Source organism: Salvelinus alpinus, chromosome 4 (assembly GCF_045679555.1).
Source record: "Salvelinus alpinus chromosome 4, SLU_Salpinus.1, whole genome shotgun sequence".
Classification (NCBI taxonomy): Eukaryota; Metazoa; Chordata; class Actinopteri; order Salmoniformes; family Salmonidae; genus Salvelinus; species Salvelinus alpinus.
The window spans coordinates 47867944-47886221 of NC_092089.1; the positions used below are offsets into that span (position 1 = coordinate 47867944).

The window sequence follows — 18278 nt, forward strand, 5'->3', positions numbered from 1 at the left end:
TTAGCAAACGAGGATCGGATGTCGTCGACCTTCTTTTCAAAATGGTTGACGAAGTCATCTGCAGAGAGGGAGGAGGGGGGGGGAGGGGGAGGAGGATTCAGGAGGGAGGAGAAGGTGGCAAAGAGCTTCCTAGGGTTAGAGGCAGATGCTTGGAATTTAGAGTGGTAGAAAGTGGCTTTAGCAGCAGAGACAGAAGAGGAAAATGTAGAGAGGATGGAGTGAAAGGATGCCAGGTCCGCAGGGAGGCGAGTTTTCCTCCATTTCCGCTCGGCTGCCCGGAGCCCTGTTCATCAATAAGGGATCATAGCTTTCACCTGGATTGACCTGGTCAGTCTATGCCATGGAAAGAGCAGGTGTTTTCTTACTGTTTCGTACACAAAAGTGTATGTCTGTGTGGGTGTACGTGTGCTAAGGTGAGGAGAATCAGAGCAGGTGGCCAGTCCAGTTCAAGTGTTCAGCAGTCTGATTGCTTGAAGATAGAAACTGTCTCTGAGCCTGTGGGTATCAGACCTCATACTCCGATACCGTCTGCCCGACGGTAAGTAAGTGAACAGCTCATTGGACATTGAATAACAGGCACCAGAGATATGTACTGTAGGCCCACGAGTCTACTCACGTTTCTGCAGTTCAACTAGGCTTCTATTGGGTAGGCCACCTACACTGTTTTTGTTTGTTTTATTCTATGACCAGGCCAGCTGCCCACGGTGTGATGTACAGGTAACTACCAAAATAAAGGAAACACCAACATGAAGTGTCTTAATAGGGCATTGGGCCACCACAAGCCAGAACAGCTTCAATGCACCTTGGCATATATTCTGGAACTCTGTTGGAGGGATGTGACACCATTCTTCCATGAGAAATTCCATAATTTGGTGTTTTGTTGATGATGGTGGAAAACTCTGTCTCTGGTGTCACCCCAGAACCGCTCCAGTGACCACTCTTGCCCTGTGGATGGGGGCATTGTCATCCCATGGGGGCATAGCCATGGAAGCCAAAATAATGGTCAGCCCAGCATTTTTATACATGATCCTAAGCATGATGGGATGTTAATTGCTTAATTAACTCAGGAACCACACCTGTGTGGAAGCACCTGTTTTCAATATACTTTGAATCCCTAGTTTACTCAAGCGTTTCTATTATTTTGTCAGTTACCTGTATTAGGCAACCCCAGGTACAGATCTTCCTTCTCCAATCCTTACCTTAACTATTATTTGGGAAAATACAAAACTCACCCAAGATCAGAATCTAGGGGCAAAACCTTATCTATAAAATGAATGACGTCTTAAGGCAACAATAGTGCCACCTGGTGCAGAATCCTGAAACTATTTTCCAGCCCATGGTAGTGAAGTAGAGAAGGCTTCTACTGTAGTGTTACTTATTCATATACCCTAATACGAATTAATCACAGTTTTAGTTATATAAAATACATGAATATCTAATACAGCGTTTATTTCTGAAATTGATGAGTGAAACAGGTAACAGAAAACTTTTTAGTCAAAAATGGAACTGAAGGCCTCCCGGGTGGCGCAGTGGTCTAGGGCACCAGAGACTCTGGGTTCGCGCCCAGGCTCTGTCGCAGCCGGCCGGTCTGTGGGGCGACGCACATTGGCCTAGCGTCGTCCGGGTTAGGGAGGGTTTGGCCGGTAGGGATATCCTTGTCTCATCGCGCACCAGTGACTCCTGTGGCGGGCCGGGCGCAGTGCACGCTAACCGAGGGGGCCAGGTGCACGGTGTTTCCTCCGACACATTGGTGCGGCTGGCTTCCGGGTTGGATGCGCGCTGTGTTAAGAAGCAGTGCGGCTTGGTTGGGTTGTGCTTCGGAGGACGCATGACTTTCGACCTTCGTCTCTCCCGAGCCCGTACGGGAGTTGTAGCGATGAGACAAGATAGTAACTACTAACAATTGGATACCACGAAATTGGGGAGAAAAAGGGGGGTAAAATAAAAAATAAATGGAACTGAAAAATATAGAGTTAAGAAGTATGATATTTCATGAAAAAAGGGATCAGAGGAAAAGTTATCCTGCAGTTTTAGGAGGTATTTGTTGTACAGGTAAAGTTTTAAAAGTCATTCATAATATTCTCAATGGCTCACTAAACTGGAATGTAATTGTATTGATTGTAATCAATCAGTCAATCAATAGCAGCATATAACAGTACAATTTGAACAAAATCAGAAAAGCTACCTTCCCATAAGATAAAGCGTAGAAACACTATGCATGGCCATAGGTATAGTGCCTATGGCCATTCATACATAATATGCTTGTCCGATTAAAAACACTAACAAATATTGTTACGAGGCAAGATATGCTCATTATATATCATCTTTGATTCATAGAAGCTTGTAAGTTGGTTAATATATGGTAAAGTGTGGCTACCTAAAGTCATGGCTAAAGTCCTTCAAACATTTGGTGAAGCCAGGTACAGTAAGCCAATGGGAACTGACAATCTCATGTAGTCTTCTTCTTGACTGCAATCAATTGGCTGAATGTCTGCATGCCCCAGTACAGCAGGGAGATGGAGACAAAGGCCTAAAGAGAGAGAGAGAGAGGAGAGAGAGGCGTTAGGCCAATGTGCTCTTTACTTTATTAGGTGTCTGTGAGTACTGACTGACTCATTTTACACCTACATCTTGTTGTGACTAGATGCTGTTCTTGAGCACTTACCCCAAGCAAACGTTACATTTTTTATGTATGTTTCCAAAATACTCTGGATTGCTTCGAAGTAGATTTGATTTGCTTCATTCGCTTACCCTCATTTTTGGTGTACCATTGTATGTATTTATACGTGTGCACTGGACATGATTGATGGTCAGATTGACAGAGCTAGATACATAGGATAGTAAGGAAGGATAGATATTATATCCGACCCACAATTGATAAAGGAAATAACACAGCATCAACTTTTACTTAATACCTGATTGAAAGAAAACACAGAAAGACTGCGAGCCAGACATATTAGCACGGGACATATAAGGACTGGCAAAGGTTAAGGAGTAGGGCAAAGTCATCTCCCATGATGCTCTCATGTTGGGGTCAAGAAGTCGGAAGCCACGGGGGAATATGCCAGAAAATTCGGCCAAAAGCTGTCCTGTGGCGCCTGTCCCTCCTCCCCCGACCCCCTTTCCCTCTGTGTTCTGGCCCATAAACTGCATCCTACCTCGCAGCGCAAGCCAAACCAGGCCCCTGTCCATCACAGGCAACGGCCTGATGGGAAAAAAAGGCAGCGTTTCCTCTGGACGCCACAGCTGTTTTCCTCCGAGAGGGAGGGAGAGTGGGAGGGAGTGAGAGAGCACAACAGGGCCTGGAATGTCCCCCTGCTTTTCCGCCCCTCCCTACCTGTCCCGGCAACAGGTTCCCCACTGAGGGAAGGAGAGGATGGAGGGAGGGAGGGAGGGAAGGAAGGAAGGAGGGCGGCTGAAGAAAAGAGAAAAGAAGGAGAGGGAGGCAACCTGGGCCTGAGACCAAAGTCACAACGTCTAGGGTGGACATACGTTTTTACACTGCAGCACTTTACAGAGACATGAAGTTGTGATGTGAGCTGTACCCATCCGGAGATGGATTGGGATCGAAAGTGAAGCAAGGCCTCAGGAGTACCCAACAAATCACATAAAAGGCAGGGCTGTATGTTGGCTCGACCGGGGGTACTGTATTGGTTCTGCTCCCATCTCTGTTGGCCGTACTACGCTACATTTTAATAGACTTCTCTGGGAAAATAATGCACGTGGGATAGATTACATGCGGAAGCGGGGGTTTGATCGTCTGTAAATAGGCAATATGAGCAGAGAACACTGGTTCACCAAGTAGGAATCTCAACAAATCCACTCTCACTCACTTTGTTTTCATTTCAAGAGAGGGTAGTTCATTAGAGGACCAATATGAGTCAAACAAATGGGCTCAGAGCAGGACAAATAGAAATGCATGTGGTAGATCTTTATGTTTGAGTAGTTTCCATTATCGTGTGTCCAAATCAAGACATGGAACATACTGTTCTACCTTTCTGAGCAAGGAGGATACACTTCTACAGTATCGTCGAGACTGCATTGACTATTCTGCCATCATGTGATAAATAAAGTGAGATATTGAATAGTCAAGAAAGCTGCCACCAGGTGAGAGGATAGCCTTTCTTCTTATACCTTTGACTCCCCACCTCCCTACGTTGGGGTACCTGTGGCTGTCCTGGGCAGTAGGGGGTTAACATGGTGGAGCCCTGAGTTCTCCCATGCAGCTGCACTCATGATTGAAATGAAAACAGCGCAGAATGGGTGCTGTCAGGAGTGTGATATATGACTTGTAATGGGATGTTTCCAGAGCTCCCCTCTCGTCCATATGGCTAGCCTGCCTGCCTACAGTCCACATTAGGAGAGAGAGAGAGATGCAATACTCAAACATCTGCACAACAGGGCTAAGAGATTCTTAGACACACACAAACACATACTCCCTCAATCGGAGGCAGGGATACACACATGAGCGCACACACACGCATGTGTGGGTATGTATGCATGCATGCATACAGTGCATTTGGAAAGTATTCAGGCCCCTTGACTTATCGCCCCCAAAATTACGTTACAGCCTTATTCTAAAATTGATAAAAATATTTTTTTTCCTGATCAATCTACACACAATACCCGATAATGACAAAGCAAATTAATTAAATTAATTATTAAATATATAAAACAGAAATACTTTATTTTCATAAGTATTCTGACCTTTTGCTATGAGACTCAAAATTCAGCTCAGGTGCATCCTGTTTCCATTGATCCTCCTTGGGAAGTTTCTACAACTTGATTGGAGTCCACCTGTGGCAAATTAAATTGATTGGACATGATTTGGAAAGGTACACACCTGTCTATATAAGGTCCCACAGTTGACAGTGCATGTCAGAGCTTGAGGCCATGGGTCTCAAACCCGCCCTGTGCAATTGGGTCCTGGACTTACTGACGGGCTGCTTCCGGGTGGTGAAGGTAGGAAACAACATCTCCACTTTGCTGATCCTCAACACTGGGGACCCACAAGGGTGCGTGCTCAGTCCCCTCCTGTACTCCCTGTTCACCCATGACTGTATAGCCAAGCACACCTCCAACTCAATCACCAAGTTTGCAGACAACACCACAGTAGTAGGCTTGATTACCAACAACGACGAGACAGCCTACACCAGTCTCAACGTCAACAGTGAAGAGGCGACTCCGGGATACTGTCCAGTGTCTGTGTTGTTATTTTGCTCATCTTAATCTTTTCTTTTTATTGGCCAGTCTGAGATATTGCTTTTTCTTTGCAACTCTGCCTAGGAGGCCAGCAACCCGGAGTCACCACTTCACTGTTGACGTTGAGACTGGTGTTTTGCTGGTACTATTTAATGAAGCTGCCAGTTGAGGACTTGTGAGGCACTCTAAAGTACTTGTCCTCTTGCTCAGTTGTGCACCGGGGCCTCCCAATCATCTTTCTATTCTGGTTAGAGCCAGTTTGCGCTGTTCTGTGAAGGGAGTTGTACACAGCATTGTACGAGATCTTCAGTTTCTTGGCAATTTCTTGCATGGAATAGCCTTCATTTCTCAGAACAAGAATAGACTGACGAGTTTCAGAAGAAAGCTCTTTGTTTCTGGCCCTTTTGAACCTGTAATTGAACCCACAAATGCTGATGCTCCAGATATTCAACGAGTCTAACGATGGCCAGTTTTATTACTTCTTTAATTAGTACAACAGTTTTCAGCTGTGCTAACATAATGGCAAAAGGGTTTTCTAATGATCAATTAGCCTTTTAAAATGATAAACTTGGATTACCTAATACAACATGCCATTGGAACACAGGAGTGATGGTTGCTGATAATGGGCCTCTGTACACCTATGTAGATATTCTATTAAAAATCAGCCGTTTCCAGCTACAATAGTCATTTACAATATTAACAATGGCTACACTGTATTTCTGATCAATTTGATGCTAGTTTAATGGACAAAAAAATGTGCTTTTCTTTCAAAAACAAGGACATTTCTAAGTGACCCCAAACTTTTGAACGGTAGTGTATGTATGTAGCAAAAACACACACGTCGCTCCTCCTGCTGGGTCTAGTTCCTCCCTCTTCACTATAAGCAGACACACTTGACTCCTGTCTTTGAACCCAGTCAACAGAGAGATGCTGAGCAGGTTAATGTCTCTCCAGAGAGGCTACTCTGTCTGGGGCTTAACAACTGTACGAGAGCCATGGGAAACACTCGCCAACACACACACAGATAAACGGACACACACACATGCACGTACGCACGCATGTGCAGACACACACATAACACACACTGCTTGTGCAGTAGTAATGCAGCAAAATAGTCTTGATTAAGTCACAAAGGGACACTATTTTCTCCAAGGATGTCAGAGGACAGATCCAAGGTCACAACAAACCTATCCCGTCCATGAGGCCTTTCACCTTTCTACTGTTCTGGGGTCAGCGAAAGTGAAAGATAATTCACCATCACCGACCTCCTGGCTGTGTGTGTCTACACACTATTACACTGTCATTACTGCAGAAGCCATGGGCTTGGCACATTCTAAAGCCTCGGCCATGGAAGTTTAGGGCCATGTCTCAAATGGCCCCCTGTTTCCTTTATAGTGCTCTACTTTGAGCATAAGGCCATAGGGCTCTGGTGAAAAGTAGCACACTTTATAGGGAATAGGATGTCATTTGGGATGCACACTGTAAGCCTCAGCCATGAAAGTCTCAATCTTACTAATACCCATAATGCTCTAGGTGGCTCCAGCGGTGAGGCGGCCCACTCCGGAGACAGAGAGCGCAGGCGGAAAGTTGGCAGCCGCGGCGCGACGGGAGTGGGTCCAGAAACAAGGGGTGAAAAAACAAAGGAGCGAGAAGGAGAGAGAGGGAGAAAAGGGGAGACTTCTGCCTTGCAAAATCAAGCCTGGAGTGCTTTGATGGAGCAATCAGGCCATGCCAGAGCCCTAGAACTAGAGTCTCAGCAGACGTTCTGTAAATCAGTTCAATGGGATTCCACAGAGAAGGGCGAAGATGGATGGAACCCCAGGGGCTTGTAAGAGAGAGAGATAACTACCCTTCCCTCCCTCCTTCCCTTCTTTCGCTCCACCTCCACCTCTGTCTTCTCCTCCCTTTCATCCTCTGTCAGCGTATTGTACTGTAGGAACCTTGAGCCTGATCACATTCAAACATCCTGGCTAGTGGCTAGTAGTGGCCGGGGACTTTAATGCACAGAAACTTAAACCCGTTTTACCTCATTTCTACCAGCATGTTAAATGTGCAACCAGAGGAAAAATAACTCTAGACCACCTTTACTCCACACACAGAGATGTGTACAAAGCTCTCCCTCGCTCTCCATTTGGCAAATCTGACCATATATCTATCCTCCTGATTCCTGCTTACAAGCAAAAACTAAAACAGGAAGCACCAGTGACTCAGTCAATAAAGAAGTGGTCAGATGATGCAGATGCTAAGCTACAGGACTGTTTTGCTAGCACAGACGGGAATATGTACCGGGATTCCTCCGATGGCATTGAGGAGTACACCACATCAGTCACTGGCTTCATCAATAAGTGCATCGATGACGTCGTCCCCACAGTGACTGTACGTACATACCCTAATCAGAAGCCATGAATTACAGGCAACATCCGCGCGAAGCTAAAGGGTAGAGCTGCCGCTTTCAAGGAGCAGGATTATAAGAAATCCTGCTATGCCCTCAGACGAACCATCAAACAGGCAAAGCTTCAATACAGGACTAAGATTGAATCGTACTACACTGGCTCCGATGCTCGTCGAATGTGGCAGGGCTTGCAAACTATTAAAAACTACAAAGGGAAGCACAGCCGCGAGCTGCCTAGGTACACGAGCCTACCAGACGAGATAAATTACTTCTAAGCTCATTTCGAGACAAGCAACACTGATGCATGCATGAGAGCATCAGCTGTTCCGGATGACAGTGTGATCACGCTTTCCGTAGCCGATGTGAGTAAGACCTTTAGACAGGTCAACATTCACAAGGCCACAGGGCCAGACGGATTACCAGGACGTGTATTCCGAGCATGCGCTGACCAACTGGCAAGTGTCTTCACTGACATTTTCAGTGGTAAGGGTAGGTAACAACACATCTGCCACGCTGATCCTCAACACGGGGGCCCCTCATGGGTGTGTGCTCAGTCCCCTCCTGTACTCCCTGTTCATTCATGACTGCATGGCCAGGCACAACTCCAACACCATCATTAAGTTGGTGAGTGTAGGCCTTAGAAATAAACACTTCTATCCCCAGTGTCTGTCTGTATCTATGGCTTCAGTTTATTATATTGTGACTAATACATACAGAACTTGTTTTGAGAGCGTTGCTGTTGTTGCGGCATGACATCTGATTACATGGAATTTGGACCAGTGAGACAACAGCTGGATTTCAAGGAGAAATGGCATATGAGTGTGTAAATCCATAAGTACATAAGTGTTTCCTTGGATTGTAAATTTACCATCTAGTCATGTTGTATATTGTTGGTAATGGTTTTGTATTTCATTGATGAATAATCTACGATTAAGGGACAATTAATTATTTAAACTCCCAAGACAACCATTATGGTGTGCTTTGGTTTTTGAGGATATCAAGTCAGAGCCATTATTCATAAAGTGTCTTCGAGTAGGAGTGCTGATCATAATTAATAATATCATATGGCTGGGGCGCCTGATCCTAGATCAGCACTCCTACTCTGAGATGGCTTTCAGGAATTACCACAAAAAACAAGCAATCTATTTAGATTTCCATGGCGTGAGCCTTGACAACACATAAACAGTTCTTACTGTTGAGTGACGTGAACCCCAGGACATTGACTGATACTATTTCACACAGGCGGTAGTTTGGACTGTTTACTTGGAGAAAACACTATTACCCCACACTTCTTTCAAATCCCTCAATTTTTGCCAAAGAGGAGATTTGCTTTCCATCCCTGGGAGCATTCAGATGATGTCATTCTCTCAGACTTTCCATAGCCCCAAATGATCCCTTAACCTCAGGCGTTTCAGTGTGTTTCTGCTACCAGGCATTCTCTCTCAAAGGGCGCTAACGCTAACCTCTCACACCTGAAAATGAGCTAGTGGAAACAGATCTCTCAGATAACAGTGTATATTCACTGATTGCTGTCTTATCTTTTCATTCAGGGTTGGTGTGTCAACAATGGGTGGAACTCTGGGTTTATGGGAGATGTTGTTTTTGTAGATGGGTCAGGTGTTGGGCTAGATAAGAGCTGCCATGAGCTGAGCTGAGGTGAGCTTTGGTGTTGACGTGAACTTGATAATATTGTTCTGACTCAATGGAATATTTTTTCCCCCTCAAAAAGTTTGAGAAAATCAAAATAAGTGTTACACAAAATAGAGGAAGTGATCAAAAATGATGAATTAATAAGTTATGACGATTTCTGGCAAACTTATGGATTCAGTAATATAGTGTTATATGAGCCCTGCTCACAGCGAAAAGTGCCAACTGCAAACAGACCCTCATTGGCAAAGTAGCCTCCTCATGATACTGAATCTGACTACAGACAACTCTTTTCTCATTGATTGTGCAGTGAGTGACTCATTTTGAATATAAAGTGAGTCATCATTCTCACAGCAGGGCTGAGAAGAGCCGCTCAGAGGTTCCTTTTCCAATACACTGGTCTTTTCCAATACACCGGTCTTTTCCAATACACCGGTCCACGGGAGGACAGGTGTATTTTTATTATGTCTCTTAAATTGCTATGACTTCACTAGTCAGGGGGTTAACCTGTTGGGAGAGTAGCTCCTTAATGACTGTGGGACAGAGTACAACTGGGATCTACAGCACGTTCCCTTACGCCTTCAGGCAGACAGACCATGGGCCTAAAAACCATATGTTACATCATTACAGGCCAGTCCTCCCAAGTCTCAACGCCCAGCCCCTAATCATAACCACACACAGACACAGACACATGCACATACAGTGTACATGCACTGGCACACACACGCACATACACGCAAGCATGCAGGCACACGGACACACACACATATATATTCTCTCTCTCTCACACACACACACACACACACACACACACACACACACACACACACACACACACACACACACACACACACACACACACACACACACACACACACACACACACACACACACACACACACACACACACACACACTTTACGCCCGCCCACACACCTCCATTCTACCTAATACAGCCTGGCTCCATGTGTGCCACTCAGACATTGGATGTGGGTGGGGAAGGGAGGGTGAGAGGTACCCCAGCCTTGGTTTACAGGTCAAGCCTGCAGCTTTACAAGGGAAATATCCAGAGCCACTATAAATACCACAGTGAGCTTTAAGGGTGCTGTATATCATGCCAGTGGGCTTTGGGTGCTTCAACTCAACCTATTTTTTGTAGTTCTTTTTTAATAGTGGAATCGAATGAGTGACTACAATGAAATGTGAACTTCCCTCCACTTTGAGTCCCCGGCATGAATTGATCTGCGCGACTTCAAAACGCCTACCCGCCAGCAGCAAAGAGTTGGCCGTTCACCTCACATGTCAGGACAATATATCATTACCGTACCTCGGTTTCTTTGCTGCCTCACTTGTAGCAATGGGGAACAAGGTACAAAGTCAGGAAACGTTTCATGAAAATCATAACGCTTTTCAATGGGCACCACTTGCTTAGGTGACATTTATTACGCTCCAACTGAAATACTGAGACATCGAATAGGGCCTAATGACTCATTCACAGACAGAGTATATTAAACAAAGATGTCATGGAGAAAATACTGCCATGTAGCATGTAGTGAATAAATCACGATGAACACGTTTTTCAAGTTGAAGTTGAATGCATTTGTAATTAATTCACAACATTTTTTATTTGTTTTTATCATCTTGAAAAAAAAGTGCCTGGGAAAAACTCCAGTCTCCTTTTTGAACACCTGAGTGTGCAGATGTGCAGTCACACAATAAAAGTAGCGATTCAGCCGCAGCGCTCACGTGTGAATCTCATCAGCCAGCTTTGGTTAGCGGCAGACTAGACTAATTGGTTCCAGAAGTGTTGCAGGTCGCACTGCCTGGGATGGCAGGGAACAAGGGAGTAAAGGAGAGAAAGAGAGAGAGAGGCAAGTAATGAGAGGTCAGCCACGAGCTAGAACTCCACCGCAAGTGCCAGAAACGCACAGCAATTTTATGGTCAATTGGGCCGTACATCTGGAGTCATACATCACAGGTAAATGTGGGGCCAGAGCCAAGGACGGTTCACACACACGCACACACACACGTAGTCCCCCCTCTCTCTCACACACACACACACACGCTAACGCACACGTACAAACACAATGAGGCACAATGGACAGATACAGGGACACACTCACACACACGCTACAGTAATGGCCTATCTGTCACAGCTAAACACAGTGCATCTTTATCCACAGAGCATGGCTGGCTACAGGAAGGGCCAATGCTCTAACTAGGCCTAATGGCCCCTAAAGACTGGCTGTCGACACCGCTCATCATCAGAGACAACTCGCACACTCTACTCCCCACACACCACGCCCCACCCATCCTACCATCGCCCGGAGGGCATACTGCTAAGTGCACTATTTCCTGACACTCTTTCACACGGTCATCGTCAAGAACAACGTTCTTATTGATTGGTTAATAGGGTTGTATTACACTAATTGTTACCTCTGAAAGTATGTTTATGTCTCATTGTCACGTACAGTATGTCTGTATTTCCTAGTAATATGTTTGGGACAATGAAATGGCGTGGATAAATGCCTACTTTTATCTCTAGCTTCACATTACAGTAAGATACCAAGTTATCACACCTCTTGAAGAATTAGTGTTGTAAATGTTAGAGTAGCATATTGTATCATTCTCCAAAAGGGGGTTCTAAAATGTTTTGTCGGAGCAGCACGGTCAGTCTCCTACCTCAATGGGCACAGCCAGTGGTGCTGGTGCCGTCATGTAGCCGTATCGCAGCGGCATCACCATCAGAACACAGCGCAGCAACTCCAACATGGATGCCGTTGACCTGCATAGGGAAAGAACGTAACAACCGCCAATAAGGAACTCAATTGATTCAAGTCAATTCAGTCATGGCATTGAAATCCAACAGATATGAGAGAATCTACTGATCAGTCATCATTGGAGTTTTTTTCCCCCATGTCAATTTTCTAAATTGTTTGATTTAAATTGGGTTGGATCACATAACCTTGAAGAGGACCAATCTGTGTGTGCTAATTCCAAGCTATTTACAGTGATGGATAACAGTACAGTAACAGTGATATGGGACAGTACAGTACCTTTGGTTAATGATGAAGCCAATGGAGGTCAGACTGCGGTGAATGTAGCCAGTCATCAGAACAGTCAGTTGGGATAGCATCTATAACATAGACACACAAATAATGCTTATCTTGAGAAAAAGTTATGGGAAAAATACATAAACATCAAGTACAGATGTAGGATCTTAATTTGAGAACCCTGTTGCAGGATAACTTGTGATGTCGGACTGCTCTCTTGTTATTGGGGCCAGGGAAGAGTCCTTGGCAAGGAAATGGTGATGTGGAATGATCCGCGTGTTCATTCAAAATAGCAGTGTTATTTTTCCATAGATAAGGCAGGGTTTCCCAAGGTCTGTTCTGCCCCCCCCCCATCTGGGTGCACGTTTTGTTTTTTCCCCCTAGCACTACACAGCTGATTCAAATAACCAACTTATTGTCAAGCTTTGATTGTTTGAATCAGATGTGTAGTGCTGGGGCAAAAAACAAATACTTATGTCATGCAATAAAATGCAAATTAATTACTTAAAAATCATACAATGTGATTTTCTGGATTTTTGTTTTAGATTCCGTCTCTCATAGTTGAAGTGTACCTATGATAAAAATTACAGACCTCTACATGCTTTGTAAGTAGGAAAACCTGCAAAATCGGCAGTGTATCAAATACTTGTTCTCCCCACTGTATATGGCATCAACATATCAACAGGAAGGAATAAAGTAGTATTTCTTCACGTTTATATGGTACAGGCCCTATAATCGTTAAACCCTATATTCCCCTAACCCACACGTGGGAAAGTATAGGCGGGGCGCTACTGTATGTATTCAATTGGGGCAAATAAGAGGCTATGAATCAACTATACTAAAACGTTTCCATTATATGTATTCCAAAGACACACAGTAAACTTAACCATCACTACAGTCAGTAACGCTTAAGGTGAGGTCTAAATTGACAGTAATACAGTAACTACACAGTTATTGTAAGCTAATTACCAATCTATTCAGCAATGTATTATTTGGTAATTGTATTTTATTGATTTATTACATTGTATTAGGTTATTATACTGTCTTGTACCCACTGGTACTGTTACCCAGGAGTCAAAGCAGGTCAGTTAGGTTACATGATCTTTACTTTGACTCTCTACCCTGGGGGAATGGACCCTAGACACAACTTAAATGATTGGATTTTCATGCCTGCTTAGTGCGATTTTTTAAAATCTTGTCCCATATCATATTTCAACAATAACAGTGAGTGAAAATAAAACTCCCAGATGAAATTCACCATCTGCTGGTGCTTCAGTGACTCCAGCACTGGACGGATTATGTTATTGTTTCTATATCCCCAGAGACCTGGAGATGAACGTGTTATTATCATGGTTATCATCACTACCATTATTATTTTCAGGACAAGAGATTGGTTGGATTCTGAGTTGAGGAGTTAGCGTTTCGACTTGGTCAATTTACCTGTCTGTCCTAATCGTAAAATTACCCAACCTGAAAGAAACTGGAGCTACACGGGGCTATAACCATGATGTAATTAAAGGCTAACTTCATTTGTTTGAAACGTTTTAATGTCTTTAAATTAAGGCTAAGACCATAAATTGCGCTACACCGTATCATCAATAGTCACCGTAAATACGTGCCTAGTGAACATGGAGGTATACATACATACATGCACATGATTTATTGTCAGGCCAAGGTCCTAACTTTGTTATTTTCCCTGGAAATCCTGATTACAGCATCCTGAAGGCTATTTAGGTTGGGAAATGGTTGGGAAGTGGTTGACTTGGCAATTAAGGTGTTATTGTTCACTGTTAGACCACCAGCTGCTGTGCTGGTGGCTAATAAGAGGGGGGAACTCTTTGATTGTGGGCCTATGTGGAGGGAGGACCACAACTAAGGGAACACCATGGAGGTAGGAATCACATGAAGACAGGCCATTTTGTCTCAGTTTGAAGTGTTGGGTGGGACATCACATTTTGGCTAACCGAAACTATGCCTGGGGAAAAAAGCAGTCCAAAGATAACTGCTGAGGAAACCTGACTTGGGTTTTTTGAAAGTGGGGGGAGGGGGCTTTTGGCTCTGAGAGTGGAAAATAATAGACAAAAGGTTATTTTAAAAAGGATTGACAGTGAGTCATTCTGACTTAATGGTAGCAGAGTCACTATGTTCTGTGTAAATACTGTAGAAAAACAACCACATGAAGCATGTCATCAGATAAAATAAACTGAATGTTTGTGACTTCGTTCCTTTGAAGAAAATGAAAATGACATTATTTCAAATGGCTAAAATAAGATAGAGCCCATGTGCTTTCAATCCCAGTTAATTATCTATGACTGGTAACTCTTGGGATTGACAGTACATACCAGTCTTGACTCAAACAGATCCTGGTAAACACACAACAACATTAGACCATGTATGCAGACATAGACTTGCAGAGCCAGAAGGCCAACTGGGATTGTATGGCAGCTCTTCTCCAGTAACCTGTCAATGACATAAATCAGAAATATTAAAACAGAAATATAATACAGCTAAGCAAAAAGATAAGACAATATAACATAATTCCTGAATGCTGCGATTTTTTAAACTGGCCATATTGTCATGGCTTGTCTATATGCAGATCATAAGATACTTTGAAACAATTCAATATAGAACATCTACACTGTATGTAGATAAGGTATGTACCTTAAACTTGGTTTAAAACACAAAATTGTAGAGAACTAGATGTTGAATTGGTACAGGATTCTTGCAGGGGTTTTCCAGAGGTCTTGGGTGAGTTAGCCACATGTGCGTTTCCTTCACATTACCCTTGTAGGTGTTCCAGCCCACAGCTCTGCTTAGCCTCAAAAGCCAACACATTCGACTCTGACTCTCTCTCTCTCGCTCTCCTTAGAAAATACCCGTCTAGGCCTACAATGGCAAGCCTTTCAAGATATTTCAGTCAAATTCCAGCACCCTCCACATGTTTAGAATCACCATGCAAGCGTTTAGGGACAATTTAATCATAAAGTCGAGGGGTGGAGTTTTTTAAAGTGTGAAAGGTCTAAATATGTGCCACCATCAGCGCTTTTTCAAAGCCAACCGCCGGGGCTCCTGATGGGCACTATAGTAGCACACACACACACACACACACACACACACACACACACACCCTTTTGATCCCGAGCAGGGCACCCACAGACGTACTATTTAAAGTGAAAATGAACTTATTGTGTTCCCCCTACAAAGGCCTCGAGGATTTATTTGGTGTGGTGTTTCCATGTGAAGGCTGTATAAAATGTGAATCTTTCAAGTGAGAACACTGTGAGTCATTTGCATAGTAAGGATAGTGTTTTTCTTTGCATCATAATGATAGGTAATGAAGTATGAAAGTGTCAAATGTGCCCCTTTTGGGAATGCAGATACACCAAAAATGCAAGAACATTGTCTTCAACTCCCTCTTCCTACTCTCTTTCTCTCCATGATTCCCCACGGCTTACACACCCTCTCTAACTATCGCTCTCTCGTTTTCTCTCCCCCTCTAATGACAAAACGTGTCTTCCTTTTGAATGTGGCAGTACCTCGGGCACCTCTGCGTGATCCCCCAGCTTTGCGTTTGCCAGGTTTCCAACTTGGTCCTTTCCAGAGGACGCCTAATTTATTGAAGATTTTCTTGTATCTGTTGTACCTCCTCCACAAGTATTTATAGTAATTGAACTAAAGAAAAAACATAATAGATATACCGTCACATTACAGTCACATTATATTACATAAGCAGTTTTACTATAAAAGCCCTGATATTACTACATACTCAGTGTTGTCAATGCTAATCTGTGCGTTAGTTAATACTGTGTCGAGAATGTTCCTCCATTTGGAAGGGATTACTCATGCAGTAAGTTGCCAGCGGTAATGGCAGTGAAAATAATCAAACACAACTTCTAGTATTTCATTTTATTGGATTCTTTCACCTCTGCTGGGCGGTTTGTTTAAGGTTGCGTAATAATGTTATGGTTACAGCATGGCTGTTCCAGTGGTAACATTTACTCGTACAAAGTGATTGAGAGTAACTGCTCTACAAATGGTTTGATTCCACTGATGTAATACGGGGACAATCAGACTGTTTTTATGCAGTGTCAGCTCAGTCTAAACACTGTGACAATTTGCTCTTCGATAGCTTGTATATACATTTATAGTCTAGTAGTTTATATCTTACATTGTACAAAATAAATCACAGCAAATAAGAAAATAATCTTGTATTTTGTATTTTCTCTTGGGACTAACCTGAATATGGAGGATTTCTAATGTGTTTGTTTTGTGTACGAGACCGTAGACAACTTTATCGCCGTCTGGAGCAAAGGTACCTGATAAATCAAAGTAAGAGAATGTAGTTATACCGACAATGCCATATTACAATAAGCAATCACCCTGTGAACCTTTACTTACCAAATAGTCTGTTCCATATTATCAGAGTTCCCCTGTCATTTTTATCAATGCAATAATAATTTCGCCCTGCCAATGAAATGCAACGCATCATTTTCCTTTTTCGCCAATACTGCACTGATCAGCTCACGTCAAATATGGCAAGAATATGTGTGTTTGAGAGAGAAGAAGAGGCTTTCTTTCTTACCGTGGTGAACTCTGTGGTGACTGGGGGTGTTTAGGACCCACTCCAGAGGTCCCATATCTCTGATCACCTGAAAGACAGAGAATGTACATAAATGAAACAAAAAAAAGATTTCAAAAATGTAATAGCCTAGCTGCTACAATTTGGGCTGGTTTCCATAGACATAGATTAAACATAGATTAAACCTAGTCCTGGACTAAAAAAATATTGTAATAGAGATTCTTGCCAATTTATGTTTTAACTGGTCGTGCACTCCTGGGATCTTTTTTGGCAATTTGGTTAAATGTATCTGTCTCGACACCTTATTTATAAGACTAAAGCATTTTCTTATTTGATGAGTTAGGTCTAAGCTTTAAGAATGTTGGAAATCATGAGGTGGCCAAATTCCCAGATGGAAAGAACAATATTTATAGATTTGAAGTAAAAGCAACACTAGGATGGCGAGCGGTGCCAAGACTATAAAGCAGTTGACACTGTTGATAATGCTCTTACATACAGTACACTTGAACACACACTGTACACACACACACGTATACATACAAGCATGCTTGTAATAGTAGCTACTAGCTAATATGAACGCACACACTTCCTTCCAGACATACAAATGAATGCATGCACAAGCATTCCAAAACAATATCTCAGTCATTCATAATCAAACACGTATGGCTGTTCAATCACTCTATAAAGCAGACACACACACACACACAAAAAAAATCATTACAGATCATGCCATAAGGCACATATTTCAGAAGAATCTGATTTTTCTTTGGGTGCGACTTTTACAGACATTTTGATGTTAAAGTCTACCAGTAATCGTAGAGTCAGTCTGGGAAATGATTTTTAAAAGATTCATTATTTCCATGTAATGAGTGGTCTGGCAACAGCCAGAGTTTTATCTTGAATGAAAAAGGTTTTGCCGCTTCACTTAAACTTCTTATTCCCAGATCAGGTCTGGGAATCGCATGCCAATAAATTACTCAACATCAAAAAAGTCTATAAAGAAATCATAAATTATATCCCACAGAAAATTGTGATTTTATGACTGTTTTCACTAATAGTGTAGTAAAAGATGGAAGTGATTCCAACTCCATTCATTCCCCTAACGATTGGGGATTGTAAAAATGATACTACGAGTCACTTTAAAGGAGAACGATTGGTCTTGCTTCTGTTTGGAATATTTCATAAAATCTCATTATTTTTTATTAAACACAGGTTTGACTTGAGCTCCCCTTAACAGCAGATAGTATAGGGACTAGAGTGAGATAACTTTCAGCCAAAGTAGCTTTATCTCTGAATTATTTTACAGTTTAAAGCTATTACAGTAATTGGGAAATATGCATAATGAATCTTGTAGAATATTGACAACATGAATAATCATCATTAAACAGGGTCGCATTCAATAGGCA

General features: G+C 43.0%; 1 pseudogene; it reads right to left on the reverse strand.

The window, feature by feature from the left end:
• Nucleotides 1-1588: 1588 nt before the first annotated feature.
• The window catches only part of LOC139572488 (alkylglycerol monooxygenase-like), a 43160-nt pseudogene continuing 26470 nt past the window's right edge, over nt 1589-18278 (reverse strand).